Genomic DNA, 19,666 nt, shown 5'->3' with positions numbered 1-19,666 from the left:
ACAGTGAACCTGGCTTGCAACAATCACGACAACACTCTGTTGCCTCCTTCACCTCCGGCCACCCTCCACCGTACATCGCCGTCGACCTCAACAAGGACTACATGTTCATCGAGTCGCTAACGCTCGTCCGGTCGTGATTTCCTTTCGAGTAATTGCTATTTTTGTTGGGCATCTGGTGCTTTTGTTTTGCTTGTTTTTGTTTGCAAGTGTTATATGCGTCGTAAATTCTTATTGAATGTTGAACATGGAAGAAATTGATTTAGTGAACAAAAAGAAGTGAAGGGGAAGGGACAGATAAGTAGGAGAGTTTTCAGATATATCCTTATTTGGTCAGCGTCTGACCGACTGTCCGGAGACATAACCGGACGTTTCTGCGACATTTGAGGGTGCCCATTTGAGATTTCTCCTTGGAGATGACCTAAGGGGGTGTACAATGATATGTATTATCTTAGAAATTTCACAATAATAAATGTTGGGGTGAAGGAGAGAATTAATCAAGAGATGGTCTTTTAGCAACAATATCTTTCGCCGTATATTTATATCTAGTTACAAAAGATTCGATTAAGAGGCAACTCACTGTGCTCTCTTCGATCCATATTACTTGTCTTTGCTTTAGTACATTTTTTAGTATACTCGATGATCATCATAATATTGCGAATCTAAGATGTGTCTTTTTATCAACGTCCCAATTTTTCTTTTAGATGTTGTACATGTCCCAACTACCATAGGAGACAACGCGACACCACAACATCCATTGCATGTACCTACCACTTGTGCACATGACTGGAAGCTGCGGTACCGCTAATGGTGATAATTTTGCCCTCTTTGAGCTGGTGGTGCTAATCGCTGACAGTTAGGAGGACAGAGACAAATAATATCTGAGGTTAGCTAAAGCAATGCATATACCTCGTGCTGGCTCAAGTAGATGCCGCTGGTGCACGTTGGTTGAGCCAGCTATTAGTATATCATGATGTGCGATGAACAGAACTCATGGCATCGGATCCTACTATTTTCTTGCCAAAACCCCATCTTCTGCATTCCGAACATCGTCATCCTGTCTGTTTCGTCACCGCCACGATGGATCCACCAAAGCCCATCACGAGGTTCATTGCCCCTTCAAACCCGGAGCACGTCCGCCACGCGCGCCGCACCGGTGAATCCGGAGACTACCAAACGACAAGAGAGCTGCATAAAGTGAAGGGTGAAGAAGAAGATGCAGGCAGCCGTTCAGGCCGGAGCTCCTCCTCCACAACGGACCGCCTTGTCGGTCTAGATGGGGCAATCGCCACCATGGCCCGCCTAGTATAAAGCGTCGTACTACTTCGCTGCCCAGAAGTACGGTGAACCTGGCTTGCAACAATCGCGACAACACTATGTTGCCTCCTTCACCTCCGGCCACCCTCCACCGTACATCGCCGTCGACCTCAACAAGGACTACATGTTCATCGAGTCGCTAACGCTCGTTTGGTCGTGATTTTCTTTTGAGTAATTGCTATTTTTGTTGGGCATCTGGTGCTTTTGTTTTGCTTGTTTTTGTTTGCAAGTGTTATATGCGTCGTGAAATTGCTATTGAATGTTGAACATGGAAGAAATTGATTTAGTGAACAAAAAGAAGTGAAGGGGAAGGGACAGATAAGTAGGAGAGTTTTCAGATATAGCCTTATTTGGTCAGCGTCTGACCGACTGTCCGGAGACATAACCGGACGTTTCCACGACATTTGAGGGTGCCCATTTGAGATTTCTCCTCGGAGGTGACCTAAGGGGGTGTACAATGATATGTATTATCTTAGAAATATCACAATAATAAATGTTGGGGTGAAGGAGAGAATTAATCAAAAGATGGTCTTTTAGCAACAATATCTTTCGCCGTATATTTATATCTAGTTACAAAAGATTCGATTAAGAGGCAACTCACTGTGCTCTCTTCGATCCATATTACTTGTCTTTGCTTTAGTACATTTTTTAGTATACTCGATGATCACCATAATATTGCGAATTTAAGATGCGTCTCTATCAACGTCCTAATTTCCCTTTTAGATGTTGTACATGTCCCAACTACCATAGGAGAGAACGTGGCACCACAACATCCATTGCATGTACCTACCACTTGTGCACGTGACTGGAAGCTACGGTACCGCTAATGGTGATAATTTTGCCCTCTTTGAGCTGGTGGTGCTAATCACTGACAGTTAGGAGGACAGAGACAAATAATATCTGAGGTTAGCTAGAGCAGTGCATATACCTCGTGCTGGCTCAAGTAGATGCCGCTGGTGCACGTTGGTTGAGCCAGCTATTAGTATATCATGACGTGCGATGAACAGAACTCATGGCGTCGGATCCTACTATTTTCTCGCCAAAACCCCATCTTCTCCGTTCCGAACATCGTCATCATGTCTGTTTCGTCACCGCCATGATGGATCCACTAAAGCCCATCACGAGGTTCATCGCCCCTTTGGACCCGGAGCACGTCTGCCACGCGCGCCGCACCTGTGAATCCGGAGACTACCAAATGACAAGAGAGGTGCATAAAGCGAAGGGTGAAGACGAAGATGCAGGCAGCCGTTCAGGCCGGAGCTCCTCCTCCACAACGGACCGCCTTGTCGGTCTAGCTGGGGCAATCGCCACCATGGCCCGCCTAGTACAAAGCGTCATACTACTTCGCTGCCCAGAAGTACGGTGAACCTGGCATGCAACAATCGCGACAACACTCTGTTGCCTCCTTCACCTCCGGCCACCCTCCACCGTACATCGCCGTCGACCTCAACAAGGACTACATGTTCATCAAGTCGCTAACGCTCGTCCGGTCGTGATTTTCTTTCGAGTAATTGCTATTTTTGTTGGGCATCCGGTGCTTTTGGTTTTGCTTGTTTTTGTTTGCAAGTGTTATATGCGTCGTAAAATTGCTATTGAATGTTGAACATGAAAGAAATTAATTTAGTGAACAAAAAGAAGTGAAGGGGAAGGGACATATAAGTAGGAGAGTTTTCAGATATAGCCTTATTTGGTCAGCGTTTGATCGACTGTCCGAAGACATAACCGGACGTTTCCGCGACATTTGAGGGTGCCCATTTAAGATTTCTCCTCGGAGATGACCTAAGGGGGTGTACAATGATATGTATTATCTTAGAAATGTCACAATAATAAATGTTAGGGTGGAGGAGAGAATTAATCAAGAGATTATCTTTTAGCAACAATATCTTTCGCCGTATATTTATATCTAGTTACAAGAGATTCGATTAAGAGGCAACTCACTGTGCTCTCTTCGATCCATATTACTTGTCTTTGCTTTAGTACATTTTTTAGTATACTCGATGAGACTATATTTTTTTATTGTTATCATCATAATATTGCGAATTTAAGATACGTCTCTTTATCAATGTCCCAATTTCCCTTTTAGATGTTGTACATGTCCCAACTACCATAGGAGAGGACGTGGCACCACAACATCCATTGCATGTACCTACCACATGTACACGTGACCTGGAAGCTGCGGTACCGCTAATGGTGATAATTTTGCCCTCTTTGAGCTGGTGGTGCTAATCGCTGACAGTTAGGAGGACAAAGACAAATAATATCTGAGGTTAGCTAGAGTAGTGCATATACCTAGTGCTGGCTCAAGTAGATGCCGCTAGTGCATGTTGGTTGAGCCAGCTATTATATCATGATGACGACGTGCGATGAACATAACTCATGGTGTGAGGCGAGTAACAGGGAGTGCCAACCAATCTTGTCACGATCCCTTTAATTACAGAGATATCCGATCAATCAATGGGGCAATTGATAATAATAGTAGGACTATAAAATGTTTGTATATGGTGGGGGTTGTGTTTGCACCGACACCGACACGGACACGTTGTGCTCTTCCCCGAAAAAAAAAAAGAGCTCCTGGGATATGGGCGCGTAGTGCTTTGCTTTGGAAGGAAGCATCGTGGAAATTGTTTATTTATTCAGGAGTGGTAGACTAGTATAGTCCTCAGTCGGCAGTCGCTTACGAACGTGATGGGGCCGTGTTACCAGCTGGCTAACCAGGCTGGAGTACGATCTACGGCGGCCGTCTGCACCCTTCCTTCGTCGTCAGCCAGTCAGATCAAGCAAAGCAACCGACGTTCAGGATGAATGCCTTCCTAACGACAATTCTCAGAGGACTGTTTTTCCATTCAAAGCACGACCGTTGCAGCCATGGAAGCTCGTGTTTTCCATTCAAAGCATGTTTTTTATTCTCAGGTCAGTCCATGATTTTATTTCTGGCAAACTTGAGCCCTCCCAACGGAGGGCGTCCCGGCATTCATTCATACCAGGAGCCTGAAGGCTCAGTTACAAGACGGACCCAAAAAAAAAAAGGAAAATTACTACTACCGGGGCCTCAAGATACACGCGGAGAGAAACGCCACGCCTCAAGTCGAACAGCCATATCGACTTCTAAGTGTCGACCACGCGTCAGGATTCGGCAGTGGCCTTTTCGGCTGGCAAAGACGTACGAATCGTGCCAAGACAATCAGCACAAATAGGCAAAGCACCCCATTGCCCACCAAGCAAGCAAGTGATGCGACGACAATCCCCTAAACAACCGACAGCTTAGGGCATTGGGGCTTGTACAATGGAGGCAACACCATGTAGCTGCCTCATCTGCCATGTAGATTGAAACCACGGTATAAATTTTCTCTCCCCAAAGCAGCCATAGCTTGACCGGACCACATCTCCATCATTTTTTAGGACATGGCCATCGCTCCACGCTGGACCGCTGCCTCATGGATCCATGTCGGAGGAGCTGTCGCCGAGGAGGAGAAAAGCAAAAAGATCGTCGCTTGCAGAGCCAAACAAGCTCTTGCAGAGGAACCGGCTTCCTCGCTGAAAAAGCAGAAGAAAAGGAGGGAATGGAAGAGAGAGAGCATAGAGCGAGAGGAGGAGGAGTAAAAAGGTGGTGATGCAGAGGAAGATAGGTGGACCACTAGAAGATGTTATTTCCATTGGGTGTGATATATTCATACGGTGGCTTTAATATTATTTTTCTTAGGTGGAGGCTGAGACCACACGGGGGTGATGCCCCCATAGTTCATGCTCTTAGGGTGTGTTTGGTAGGGTGTATGAAGGGTGCATGAGCCCAAGAGTTCCCTTCTCGACCCACTTTTAGGTGTTTGGTAGAGTGTATGGAGGATGCATGAGTCCACACTAGCTTAGCACAAATACACTAGGAACATGCATGAAAAGGGGTGTTGGGTTGAGCATGCATGAAGAGGGAACAACTATACTGAGTTGAGAATGCAACCAAACACACCCTTAGTATCTCTCTTACTTTTTCCTTTACACATGCATCACATCTCTCACAACCAGCTCTTCTCTTTTGCTTTATTTTACTTTTTTTGGATGAAGCACCGGGCTCCTTTGCAAGATCCCATTCTTCTCTTCAAGCACTAGCCTTTTTCCCTCTCTCTTCCACATCATCAGCTTTTTCTATGGAGCATCCGTCCAACTTGAAGCGTTGGCCATGCCCTTATGCCGACAGCTGAGATGCTGCATAAAATGGCAACATTGTGCTAGATGTGATTCAGAGGAAGATGATTTGCGCCCATTCTTTGCATGCCCTTTTGCCGAAGGTGCATGGTTTTCAGAACCAGGGCATGTTAGATCTGAATCCCTTTGGCACAATCCCTGCTAGTATTCATGCTTTGCTCAATTCTAATCATCCTCAAGCCACTTTGGGTGGCGTGTGCTTTGCCGCACTGTTCCTCGATCGTGAGTCTCAGGCTCTTACGGTCAAAAGTGAGCAATGTTTCACCAAAAAATTAAAGAACCGAACTAAACTGAGTTGACCGGTATTCCCGATTTATTCGGTTTATGATTTTCGGTTCGGTGTTTCCATTACTAGTTGTTTGTGTTCGGGCATATCGCCGGTTTTCATCCTACATAAACCGAATTAATCATTACACCATATACACCGAAACTGACGCCCCTTTCATCTAACTTCCCTACTTAGCTCGCACGTGTAGGCATGACCATCAGACCACACAACTGAATTCGCTCATGTCTCCACCTTTCAAAATCACCCTCATTCCAACTTTTTTTGTCCTAAAAAAGACTCCAATATCTCAACCTAGTCGCTCCCCAACCTTGAGGTCAGGCTTACAAAGACCCAGCTACAACGGCGCTCCGATAGGTGTTCATGTTGGTTTCGATCTCCGACGTCTGGTCTTTTTCCGTCCTAGCTCCCCCCCCCCCCCCCCCAAACACTAGCACGATGTCGGTCTTTCATCATGAATCCACCGCCTAAGGTGCCCAACAAGGATGACGGAGAAAGCGGTGACCTGACCACTCATCACAGAACCTGAGAACCAGCAAGCTAGCTTCACACCCTCACAAACACACGAAGTAGAAAACCAGTTCGCCCCTCCCCCTCCCCTGGCGGCGTAATAACTTGCACACATGGGGCATCCTATTAAGCGCATAGTGCACCGAAGGACGACCAAATATGCATGTTCAAGGACCCATGATTCGGTTCGCTCGCAGTTGCCCTAGTGGGTCCCAACCCATCCGGGGAAGCGAAGCAGAAAAACAAAGAGAAAGGAAAACTAAACTAGGTAGAATAATTCATGAATTTAAATGTTTAGGGATTTTAAAAAACATGAATTTAAGAAATGTTACTCCCTCCAATCCAAATTAATTGACGTACACTTAGTATGTGCAAGAGAGAGTAGCGAATTTCAGAAAATGTTATCTGAAATTCAAAAAATGTTTCCAAATTTAAAATATGTTCAGGAATTTAGAAAATGTTCTTAGCTTAAAAATCCCCGTATTTCAAAAATGTTTATGAAAATTTAAAAATATTTATGAATTAAAAAAACGTCCATGAATTTAAAGATTTGTCTATCAATCAACAATCAACGTAGGAGTGCCGCATTCATATGCTAATAAGCCCAACCGCAGCCCAAAACCGAGCCACTCCCTAACATGTAGGGCCACGAAGGCAAAAACCTCCTTGATTCCCCAGGAGGCTCCATTCCTAGGAAGCTTAGTAATTTACTAGAGGCGAACGCGTGCCTTGCCGCGCCCTTTTTTTCATATGTATCAAGTGGAAATGCGCGTTTTACTACATAATCTTTTTCTTGTCGCCCAGACTTCTTCTTGAACCATTCCACCTTTGGCAGTATCTTTGCGGTTGTGGTTCCATGATGCATATCAAGTGAATCTTTCGTGTTGTCTGTCTGTTCTACACTTTTTATTGGTCTGTAACTGATCAATACATTTTTATTTGTTGAGGTCTTGTCTACTGTTTCAGATAGGAGTATTAGCACCGTGGCCATAAACTTTCTGTGAAAAAAATATGCCTCTCAAGCTAAATTGCTTCAATTTCAACCACTATAGCTGATAGTCATGGACTCATGGTCATGTGTACTTAGATAGCAGACAAAACACTGGAAAACAAGGAAATCTTGTACAAAAGTATTCTGAATTCATTATTCAGAAGCTTGCATAAATATATTCTTAAAACAAGTAGCATAGACATTCCTCTCTAGCTGGAAAACAAAGAAAAAGCTGGAAAGGGGTAAAACATAAAACCATTGACGAACTAACAGTGAACCATTGCATACATGAAACACTGAATTCTTTGAAGCAAGGAACACTTTTCAAAATTCTCTCACGTGTCTGCAAGTGTACACAGCATTTGTTTAGTAAAAAAAAACACCGATGGGAAGTTATCTCACTAATCCAAGAAGACTTTTAATGAATAACACAACTAACCTCAGGTTTCATGTTCATACATAGCAAGAGTTGAAGGTCGCTGGCCATGCTTGCCCAATGGTAGGTATTCCACTGAAATGTAATAAAAACACAACCAAAACATACTTTATCAAATTATAGCGAAGCAGGACCATGCCTTATCAGATATGATATAGATGAGTTTTTTTAATAAAACAACTTATAATATTCTAAATTATGAAATAGTGTCTTAACTTGGATGAAGTGAAATTGCTTGCCTTTAGAAAAGTTTGGAACGCCATTACTTTTCTTGAGCAGTGTGATAAATTGCCTTACCTTTAACATTATCAAATTTCCACCGAACATGTTCTTTCATGGATACTATGGAAGTATGGAGTATTGACATAGTTTGGGGAACATGATGATTCTATAATATCTACGCCTAGTTGTTATCCTCCAGGACAAGCATAAACAAACTGAATCCTTTCATAATTGCACAACTGCTGATGAAAATAACCTTATGCTTCCTTGGGTAAATAGGATTACATATAAAACAAAAAGTGAAGTACTCAAAGAATTAACTTCTAGCAGATCAAAGAGTTCATTATAAAATTATGTTGTGAGACCTCCAAACAGGTTCTCACATATCATAGGGGTCTTGTAGTTGGTCCTATCATCCGGCCTATCTCAACTGCTGCAGGCGCTGCATCAATACGATTTATTTTTAATGTGTGGCGCAAGGATAAGAATTACTTAATAATCATGCTGGATGTCACTTTATTTTCTGCCGATGACAAATAAATCATATTTTCTCAGTTGTTAGAAGTTGCATCGCTAATTGCTGAAATATGTTTAGAATAATTGCTAAACATTTTCTCAAGCACTTGGCCGGCATACATGCATAAGCTGCAACAATAATCAAGAGCCCAACAAAGTAGCAAGTAGGTGGTCGTGAGAAACAATAAAAATGAACAGAGTTGTGGCTCCATGCGACAATGCAAGAATTAAATCGTTTCTGGAAAAAAAAACATCAACAAGAGGAGCCACATGCTAGGATGTTGTGTGTGAGTTTGATAGAGCTGGGGGCTGGGACGAACATATATACAGATCGACATAGATGAGGAAAGAGGCACACCTGACGCGGGCATGTCTGAAGGGTGGATCAGCGCCAACGTTTGTTGGAACTAAATTTCTAACAAAGTTGACTATAGGGTGGCACCGGAGTTCGCCATGTTCCAGGCAGTTCACTACGTTCTGGGCGATCCCTCGACCAGCCCCCGCCGTGCGCCATTCTAATGAGAGGACCGAGAAGAGCAGACTCAGGAACAGAGAGGGGCGCCGTGACCTGATTCTGCGGCGCTGCTGAGGATGCGTCCGTCCGCCGCCGCCGCCGCTTCAGAGAGAGAGGATCTGATCCCCGTCGCCGCTGAGGATGTCTTCATCCACATCCGCCGTTCGAGAGCTCCACCCGCCTACCTTCATGCAGCCCTACGTCGCGCAGCCAGCAAGAACACCGTCGCCCTCCTCTGAGAATAGAAGAAAAGGTCACGCCCCCATAGGCCATAGCCGCCGCCGCCTACTATCGGCAGAGTGAACGCCAAAACAGAGGCACCCAGCGAAGCGTACGCTAAAACAGGCCCCGTTACTCAACAGTTTTTTTAGAACGAAGACGCCAGATGCGTTCGGCTTTAAATTAATAAAGCTCCAACGGCAGAGTCATACCAATAAGTCTTACATCACCCAAAAGCTCCATCGGGCCACTACCATGATCGAGCGGAGAAGATAAAGTTACTGTCGCGTTACAAGGCATCACCCGTACTGAGCACGCAGGCTCGTCAAGCACTCAAAAGAGACTACGTCGACCACCATAGTCATGGCTCCCTAGCCGCCGCATACACTTGCAGAATTCGTTGTTGCGCTGTCTTGATCAAATCAGCATCCTTGCGCCTCCCCAACGGACTCCACTGCTGCAAAAGAAGATTGCATTTGAAGATGATATTAGCCGGATGTGTTGGCAAGGTCCCCTCGATCGCGAGTTTATTCCTAGTTAGCCACAAGGACCATAGAAGAGCTCCGACACAGGTCCACACGACTCGTTTCGTTGAGCCTTGCAGCGCACCTAAAATATGGATAAGCTCTGCAGCTGAGCGTGGGTCCCACTGGACACCAGTCGCGGACCGCACTGCGCTCCACGCAAACCGTGCTAAGGGGCACCGAAAGAATGCATGGTTCGCGTCCTCTGGGTCCCTGCACAACGCACAAGGCCCATTGGCCGGCCCATTCCGTTTGGCCACGTTTAGGGAAGTGGGAAGCTTATCGCAGAACATTTGCCAAAGGAATAGTTTGATCTTCAGTGGCAACCGCGCGGTCCAAAGCCCTGCCACCACCAGCTGCGACGGCCCCTGGCACAGCTTGCGGTATAAAGACTTGACCGAGAACTTCCCAGAGCTGGTGAGCGCCCAGCTCACCGCATCCGGTTGGTCCGAGAGCACCACCCGGTCAATCAACTGCCGCAGGGCTACAACACTGGCCTGCTCTGTCCCCTGAAGTTCGCGTTTGAAATGAATCTCCGGAGGGGTCGTATGCAGCGCGTCAGCCACCGACATGCCTGGGTCTACGGCAATGTCGTACAGGTCGCGGAATTCTTCCCATAAGGAGCGGGCGCCTATCCAAAGATCTGTCCAGAATCGCGCCGATCGCCCATCTCCAATCAAGAACTTAGCCCCCAAGGCAAAGGCCGACTTGATCGTCTGGAGATCATTCCAAAAAGGCGAGCCCCTTGCTCTACCTTCAAAGAAATTCCCGTTGGGGAAGTACTTGGCCTTAAGGAGATCAACCCAGAGTCCGGACGCCCCCGGGCAATTTTCCAAATCCACTTACAGATCATAGCGATGTTAAGCAATCTAGAGTTGGTGATCCCGAGGCCCCCCAAGTCCTTGGGACGACACACCCAAGCCCATTTGACCATATGGTATTTACGGTTCGGGCTAGTTCCTTCCCAAAAGAATTTAGACCGCGGCGTGTCAAACTTTGCGTGCACCCCCTCTGCAAGCAAAAAAAGGCCCATAACAAACATAGGCAGGGAAGAGAGGCTTGAGTTCGTGAGAACTAGTCTGGCCGCTTTTGAGAGGAATTTACCCCTCCAAGGGCACACCCTACCCCTCACCTTAGCACATAGAGGTTCCCAATCCTCTATCGTCGGCCTTTTGATGTCAACTGGAAGGCCTAGGTATGTCAGCGGGAATTTACCCACCTTGCAGTTGAGTAAATCCGCTATATGTTTACCTTCCTCCGGCTCAACCCCCATCGTGAGCACCTCGCATTTATGAAAATTTATTTTAAGCCCTGACATGAGCTCAAAACAAATTAGAATCGCTTTGACCGACGCAATGCTGTGGTGGTCAGGGCAAAACAAAAGCAGCGTGTCATCTGCATATTGCAGATGCGTCACTTCCCCTGGAATGAGGTGGCCTACCAACCCTTGGATATGGCCTGCTTCGGCTGCTTTCCGAAGCATTGTGGACAGAGCGTCCACCACGAAGTTGAAAAGGAGAGGTGAGATCGGATCACCCTGCCCGAGCCCGCGTTTGTTCCGGAAGAAATGCCCTATTTCTCCGTTCACCGAGACTGCAGTTTGGCCTCCCGACACCAACTGCAAAATACGGTGGACCCAAACGTCAGAAAAGCCTCTTCCAATAAGCACTTGCCGCAAGAATTCCCAATTCACACGGTCGTATGCCTTCTCAAAATCGAGTTTCAGCAGCACCGCCGCTTCCTTAGTGCGCTTTAGTTCATGAACGATCTCTTGCAGGGCGAGCGGTCCCTCTAAAATGTTGCGTCCTCGGATGAAAGCAGATTGGTTTTGATTAATCGAGCGATGAGCTATCGGACCTAGTCTATTGGCGCACGCTTTTGCACAGATTTTAAAAGGCACGTTAATGAGCGCGACCGGTCGGAATTGTCTAATATTGTCTGCCCCTTGGACCTTCGGGATGAGCGTTAAGACGCCATAGTTGAGGCACGAGATGTCAACCATCCCCCTTATGAAACCGTTGCAGATCTCGAAAATGGGGCCCCTAAGCAAAGGCCAGAAGCGCTTGAACATCGCCATCGGCCAACCGTCTGGTCCTGGCGCCGTGTCCACTTTCATACTGAGGAGAGCGGCGTCGATCTCTTTGACAGAAAGGCAAGCCCTAGCGCTTCGTTTTCACAGTCCAACACACGTTGCGAATCCTCCCAAACGTCTTCGCGGAGCCCCGCCCCCTGGGCCTCGCACGAGCCCATCAAATTGATGTAGAACTCGTAAATGTGTCTGGAGATGTCCTCCTGTCGCAACAGAAGCCCCTGCTCTGATTGCAACCTTAAGATGGAACATTTCTGATGACGCCCGTTAGCATAAGCCTGGAAATACTTAGTATTGGCGTCGCCCTTCAGAACCCACTTCAGACCACTTCGTCTACGCCAGTATTCTTCCTCCGCGCGCAGGGACGCTTCTACCTAGCCCTCCAGGGCGTAGCGATGGGCCCATTCCTGCTCTGAGAAGGCCCTAGCATCAGCCAGTGCATCAATCCTTGCGATTTCCGCAAGGATCTCGGCGCGGCACTCTTTGTCAGACCTCCCTAAGTTTGCGCCCCATCCCTTGAGGCTAGCCCTGATCCGGCCCCCCACCGTGTTCCAAAATTCCATCGGGCCTCTCTGGGTTCCTAATGAATCAACGCATGCCCGCCATTTCGCCCTGAAAAACTCCTCGAAGCCTGGCACTTCGAACCAGGCTGTTTCGAAGAAGAAGCGCGGGCTGTGTCGCACCCTGTCCTCCCCCGAGGCATATACGAGCGGTACATGGTCAGAACCTATGCGTGTCTCTGCGACCAATGTACAGAGAGGGAAGCCCATTTCCCATTCCGGCGACATGAACACCCTATCCAGCACTGAGCGCACCGGATCGAGTTGTTTATTAGTCCAAGTGAACCTCGCGCCTGACCTGGTCACCTCCCTTAGGGCCATGGCAGCAATGGCGGAGTTAAACATGGTCACCCTAGGCCAGTTTATATTGATGTTGTTCTTGTCGGCTCCTGATCGGATAAGGTTGAAATCTCCACCCACCAAAACAGGGAGCGTGGCCGCGGACATCGTGGTGACTTTGGCCTGGAGTTCCGCCAAGAACTCCGCCGAACGAGAGTGATCGGTCGGTCCGTAGACTTGTATGATTGCTAACTCGCGAAGCGAGGCACGAATACGGAAATGAGCCGCGATATAAAACGAGCCTACGTCCCAGTCAATAACCTCGTACAGGGCTCAGCTCAAGCCCAGCAGCATGCCACCTGAGTGCCCTACAGCAGGGGCGTGCTGCCACTCGAAGCGCTCCAAGGGGTCGATCGCAAGCAGTTCATGAAAACGAAAATCTGCCTTAATCGTCTCTTGAAGCCCTACGATATCTATGTCCTCTTTGCGCATGTACTCTTTAAGTTGGGTACGCCGCCCCACATGACCGAAGCCACGGATATTCCAGAACAAAGCTCGCATCTAGATCACGCGATTCCGGAGCCGGACACCCCTGGAGGTGACCGCTTTAGCCACTCGCCTCGTCTTGCCCTTGCAAGTCGTGGGAGAGGGAGCAACCCCTGTTGCCTGTCCCCCCTCTTCGGGCACAGAGATCACCACGGCGTCCCCTCCCTCGGGTACCCGGGGTCTCTGCTCAGCACGCTCTGCAGCGGCAGCCGCGATCGCGGCCTGCGCTAACTCCTTAGCGCGCACCAGCGAAATCAACTCGCTAACCCCTCCTACACAGGAGGGATCCACACCGCTCGCATCCAACACCTCATGCAAATGATCGTCCGAGAAATCATCTAGAACTGTAAACCGGGGGGGGGGGGGGGGTTATCTGAGATCTCCATGTTCTTCTGGGCTTGGAGGAGTTGCGCCCTCTGCAAGGACGGCATATTGCCCTTGGCCCCCTTCGAACGCGAGCTGGTGCGCACCGGCGCCGCTGGCACCATCTTCGTGCGCTTGGCCTTCAAAATCAGCACCGTCTTGGAGGCGTCCTGCAGCAGCTGGTCCACTGGAGGCGCTGTCGGGGCCGCCAGCGCCATGACCGACTGCCTCGGAGTGACATGCGCCCCCAGCGGCTCCATCGCGCGCACCGCCTCCGCGCTGACCTTGCGCACCGCCGTCTTCTTCATGAGCTTCACCGAGCCGCTAAGTGTAGAGCCGCGGCCACCAGAGGCAGGAGACCCAGCGGGGCGGGGGCGCGAGGAAGAAGGGGAACGGCCGTGCGGGAACAGACCACCATCCGCACCCGCAGCCGCCATGGAAGGGGAGGAGACCAACCCCAGGTTGGAGCCATATTGGTTCTGTTGAGGTCTATCCCGTAGAGGTAGTCAAATTGGATCAGTGATCGATTTCTAGCAAAATAGTGAAAAAGTCAAATAAGAGGTGTTAAGCTTTTTATCATTCTGGCATCGAGCTATTTTGCCGCAGGACCTCCCAAGAAAAATCCCGAATTGGATCCAAAATTGACGGGTCGATAGGGCATGAGGTTTAGTATCATAACAGTTTCCTCGTAGTAACGCCAGCGGGTAATTTGGCAAAGAAAAAACTAGTAGGATAACATCTTGATCGGAAAAGAATCAATAGAAGGAGAATCGGACGATATCCTCTTTTCGACTCTGACTCCCCCACTCCAGTCGTTGTTTTTCTTTCTGCATTGCTATTTGACTCGGACCTGTTCTGAAAAAGTCGAGGTATTTCGAAATGGATTCTTATATCAAACTATAGCTATTGCATTAAAGAAGAAAAGAAACTAATAGAAGTCGAAGTTCTTTTACAGACGTCTTTTTTTAGGCGGTCGACTTCTACTTCGATCGCTCGCCTTTACTTTAGGATTTAGATAGCCCCTCTGGTCTGTAAAAAAAATCCTCCTCAGGGAATATAAGATTTTCATGAGGCTGATCCTGAAGGAAGGGAACATCGTCTGCGAGCTCTCTCTCTCCTAATCCACTTTCTTATTGCAAAGGCTCCAACAGAGCAGAGAAGATCTAACCTCTCTACTTGACACCTCTGAACCAACTTCATTCCTAGCTAAAACAGGCACGCCATGAGGCACCTGAACAAGCCCAGTTAGAACCGACTATCCCAAAACCAGGCCCACTTACCGCCAACAGTTGGTCAAAAAAATAAATTACCGCTAGCCGACATAGCCCTCACGCACCAAATGCTCCCATTTCGTGGGAGCTTAGTATCTGTAGTGATTTAAAAGATTATTATGACATTTTTACTGTATATTTGGAAAACCAGGAATGACAACCTCTTTGGCAGGAAATCAAATCTATACTACTATTAAACAATCAAACTAATTCTTTCTTTAAGCCACCCCGCAGATGTACCCAGCCTAATTACCATCGTCAGATTAGTCCCACTAAATAATCTATATCTATACTACTATTAAACAATCAAACTAATTCTTTCTTTAAGCCACCCGCAGATGTACCCAACCTAATTACCATCGTCAGATTAGTCCCACTAAATAAAATCTAATGGATACAGTTAATTAAATCCCGAGCTATGTGTGCAATTAGCAATTTAGCAGAACGCACTCCACCCGCGAAGGAATATTCCACGCGCGTCCGCGTACAACGCTTCGTCAACGCAAAGGGCTCTCCATATCTCATCTTCGCAACCACCACGTCGCCTCCATGAGTCTCGGGGGAGAACCCTAGCCGCCACTCCTTCCCTCCCCTATACCTCCTCCCCGTCTCGCCGCCGCCGCCGGAGTGCGCCCCGGGGCGAAGCTAGGGCCAGCGCCTCCATGCGTCTCGGGGGAGAACCCTAGCCACCACCCCTTCCCTTCCCTAACTCCTCCCTGTCTCGCCGCCCCCGCCGGAGGGCGTGCCGGGGCGAAGCTACGGCCATCCCCAAGGAGGGCGACGACGGGGCACCTGGTTTGTGTCGGCTTGGCACGGGCGCGCGGCAAACGCTTGGTGCAGCAGCGTTGAGGCACGAACTACGTTGCCGCAGGAGGGTCGCCGACACGAGTTGCTGGCTTGCTGCCTGGCTTAACGGTGACGCGGGCAGGGCACCATGGTGCTATCTGACCCCCTGCCTTGCTTCCGCCGGATGCGGGCTCTCTCCACTCCTCATGCATCCGCCGTGTTGGTCCAAGCAGAGGACGAAGTCCAGCCCTTGCCAACAAGCTGTACGTCACACGCCCTTCCTCTCTTCAATCAACATTTTTTCTGTTCATCAAATTTCCGAGGAGTCAATTGCATTCCAAATTGTAATATGTGGGAGAAGGAATTGAAGAATAATACATCAGCTAATCTCTGTGAATTTCATATTAAATGGCGACAGATGCATCGATTAGATAAAAGTGAGAACTAATCCATCACAATACAAGATAGCAAGACATGTACTACTTGATGTAGATATGGACAGTATTATAGGATGGACAATGCAAATCCATTGCTCAAGCGACATAGGATTTCACAAAAAAATTTACTGGAATAAACTTTTGGCTCGCTGAACTTTTGAGACCTAACTTACGAATTTATAGTTTGGTAAAGTAGAAGAAATTAACTTTTGGCTTGCTGAACTTGGTGTTTCTTTTTGCAGCATAATGATTTCAGAAGTACGGTCTAATGGAAGGGTGGAGGAAGATTTTTGAAATGGCAAAGTCGTCAGCAAGGACATGAGACAAGAGGTAATAAACATTCTTCTATGTGTTACCATCTGCTATTATATTTCACTATTCTTTTTGCAACATGATGATTTCAGAAGTACAGACTTTCATTTTGTTTGTTTTGCTCTGGAGATGTTTGAAAATTGGACATATATATGCAGGTCTGACCGAACTACGTCAGTCAACTACGTCAGGTGCACCTTGACCTTCTGCCTGAGCAGATGAACTAGCCACTGCCCTGGATGTTGTGTCGTCCTCCAGTCCCGCTCTGCTGCTTCTGACCAAACACCTCAAACCAAGACTGATTGCTCTATTATTGTGATCGGTCAATACAATATTGGTATATATGTCTTGTATAGTGCCCTTTTGCATTAGTTTTCTTATATTTGCGGAGTGTGCAAATGAGTTTCTTCTTACCTTTACTCATTAATAATAGTAGTGAGCGATTCTCTGTGTTTTGAGTTATCTATTGGATCAATGTATTTTCTGGATTTATGATGTTCATTTTCAAAGTGATATTTGTACTATGTTCGAATTTTGATGCAAGTTTTAACATGTCAATGGGATCATTATGGCTTGATTTTTTCCACCAAATTATTATAGATGTAATTACCTACAGATCTTGTTCGCATTTAATTCTATCTAGCGGCTCACATATGTTAGTGTTGTGTAGTTAGCTAGCAATCGATACCCAATATCTCATGTACACCAGAAAAGAAAAATTGTTGTAAATAAGTAGTTCACTACCAAGTGCAAACAAGATTTTTGAGACACATGATCTTCATATTGATTCTATTTCAAGGTCGGCAGCTTCCCTCATCTTGGTTCTTATTTTAGGTTCAAGCTGACTGAGTAGTATTTGTGATCCAAATGACTGGTTTCAGGTATCAACTTGACATATGTATGTAGCCCTCTCCATTTCCTCATTCTCTGATTCTTTGGGTCATTTTAGAACTTCTGATGGGTTAAGTTATCTGCAGTATAGTGTCGATACTGCTCTAGGACACCTCCCACATTAGTTCTCCATTGCAATTGTTCACCCAACGGACAAGACAGACGTCTCTATGCTCGCCCACCATTATTTGACCGGATACAGTCACCCATAAGATCAGTATGCCCCAACTTATATTTTTCTAACTTCATTATTTTGGATTATCGGTTGTCCTTACTGCTATCAATCCATGGCAAGAAGTAATGCAACTAAACTACTTCTCTGAGTTTGGTGGGCAGTAATGTAAGAGGATTATCGCCGCATAGTCAATTAGCTAATGAATATTGTGTTTATGGTCAGATAACTCTCTCGCTGGTAATTTGAATAATAAATGTAGAATTACCTACCGATCTTGTTTTAGTTGGACTGATAATTTGGTACTGCAGGATACATTGAAAAGCATTTTAAAAGGCATAGGGTGATTGATTTCATGTTAGCAGGAAAATAACCTGCCCTGCTGATGTCATCAGTTTACAAAGTGTGCAACCTGCCCTGCTGATGTCCGGGTTTTTGTATGCTACTACTATGTTATTATCTACCTTGGTGATGAGGCAGGGAAGGTAAGTGGGGCTAACCTGTTTGCTGGAGCAAGAATAATGACCACATTTTTCATTAATGTTTGAGGGGCAAGTGGGGCTAACCTGTTAGCTGGAACAAAATTAATGACCAAGTTTTTCATTAATGTTTGAGGGGCGTATGGTCTTGGTGCTGCTCAAGCTCGGCCATATGACTGTCACTGTAGGTGCTTCTCTGAGTCATTGTCATCTTCTTCGCCACCGGTTTGGTAACCATCTGGGTCTCCTTCTCTGCTCCTGCATATGTGTCATGTTCAAATGAGAAATGGAGAGGAAGTTAGACAAGTTAGTAATTATCGATAATAATAATAATGTGATGTAGAAATGCATGTTAGCTGCACATGTGTACCCTGCAAGGAATTATTTTACAATAGAAATGCATATATTGTGGATTGATGACTAAACAAGTTTGCAGGCACATCCCTGAAAATACAGTAGAGCCTTCAATCTTGAGAGTTAAGAATTCTTCCGGTGTTGCTTTGGAAATGTATGTCATATCTGAATGCTTGCTTAATTTAGGTGTATACGTAAAATCTAAAACTGATCAATACTGTTTCTAATAACAGATTTTGGCATATAAAATGGCTCTTAATTATATATATAATTTAAAATGGATGTACGGTAGTAGAATATGTTCAGGTTGAGGGTACTAATTATACCAAACGATGTGCTTTTTTACATATGATTGTAATATTAGTTGAGACGTGCGTTGCACGTGCATATTTACTAATACTCCCAAGCAGATGGACCAAATGATGCAGAGCAAGACTTGAACAACTTATACAGACTATGCAGGCTCTTCAAGGAACCAAGCTCAACACTATCCTTTGGTTTGCAGGAATGAAGGATAGGAATTTCGTAGGAAAATTTCCTTTGAAGCCCTTTGATATGTAGAAATAGAATCATATTCTTGTATAGGATATGAGGCAATCCTTTGTATTCAAAGGAAAAGAAAACATTAGCCTAGATTCAATGGGGAAAAAATCATATCCTATAAACCAAATCACATCTCTTTTCTTACAGAATTTGACGTACATGTCATTTCACTTCATATATTTTTCCTATTCCCATGATAAACCAAAGGAGGCCTGAATCAAGAAACTACAGGGTACAGGATCAAACACAGCAGACATTGGAATAAATATACAAGTAGAAGAAAATGAAGTAAAAGCAAACTTCTTTGTTTCAGCAGGTGGCAAACATGGCATTTCCCGATTACAAGCAGAGGCTATGGCCTTTCAGGTTGCTGCAGAAACAATTTCCAAATTCAGATGCAAGGAGGTCACTCTTCTGGTGGATAATCCGACCCTGGTAAAGGAAGCAGCGCCGCGAAATATTATTCACACCCCTGGACATTGGGAGAATATTTCTTTGCCACAACAGCAAACATGAATGAAGATACAGATTTATCACATACAGTACCAAGGAACCTTAACTCTGTGTCCCAGAAGCAAGTGTAAATCAGACAAGGTAGTGGGCAAAAAAAATCTGGCATGCTGTAGCTTAGCACATACAGGTGACTGATCAGTGTCCTATGCTTTCAAAGATTGGCAATCAATATGTAAAGGAGTGTCCAATACTGAATGTAAGCTTGATAATGAATAAAAGGTGCCCTTTGCCGCCTCTTTTCCAAAGAAAGGAAATGGGAACAAATAAAGACAAGAAATAGGACCACTTGGCAAGCATCAGAGAAATATCTTGGCAGAAAAAACTTTAATAACAAACCCAAAA

The 19,666-nt window shown here is 46.2% G+C and overlaps 2 long non-coding RNA genes across 3 annotated transcripts; one reads left to right on the top strand and one right to left on the bottom strand.

Annotated features, from left to right (window-relative positions):
• Nucleotides 1-7,438: 7,438 nt before the first annotated feature.
• Nucleotides 7,439-9,330, bottom strand: LOC123081839 (uncharacterized). The gene is made up of 3 exons (XR_006438814.1): nt 8,831-9,330; nt 7,738-7,809; nt 7,439-7,641 (listed from the first exon to the last, which is right to left on the bottom strand). It is a non-coding gene; the product is annotated as an uncharacterized lncRNA (long non-coding RNA).
• Nucleotides 9,331-15,330: 6,000 nt separating this feature from the next.
• LOC123085465 (uncharacterized) lies at nt 15,331-17,764 on the top strand. Of its 2 annotated transcripts, XR_006439785.1 has the most exons (4): nt 15,331-15,886; nt 16,303-16,390; nt 16,531-16,709; nt 17,207-17,764. It is a non-coding gene; the product is annotated as an uncharacterized lncRNA (long non-coding RNA). The 2 variants fall into 2 exon arrangements; XR_006439784.1 differs by lacking the exon at nt 17,207-17,764 and having other exon boundaries at nt 15,334-15,886; nt 16,531-16,987.
• The last annotated feature ends 1,902 nt before the right edge of the window (nt 17,765-19,666 follow it).

Source organism: Triticum aestivum, chromosome 4A, assembly GCF_018294505.1.
Source record: "Triticum aestivum cultivar Chinese Spring chromosome 4A, IWGSC CS RefSeq v2.1, whole genome shotgun sequence".
In the NCBI taxonomy this organism is placed as follows: Eukaryota; Viridiplantae; Streptophyta; class Magnoliopsida; order Poales; family Poaceae; genus Triticum; species Triticum aestivum.
The sequence above is the reverse complement of the archived record's forward strand: the minus strand, read 5'-3'. Positions and strand labels throughout refer to the sequence as shown.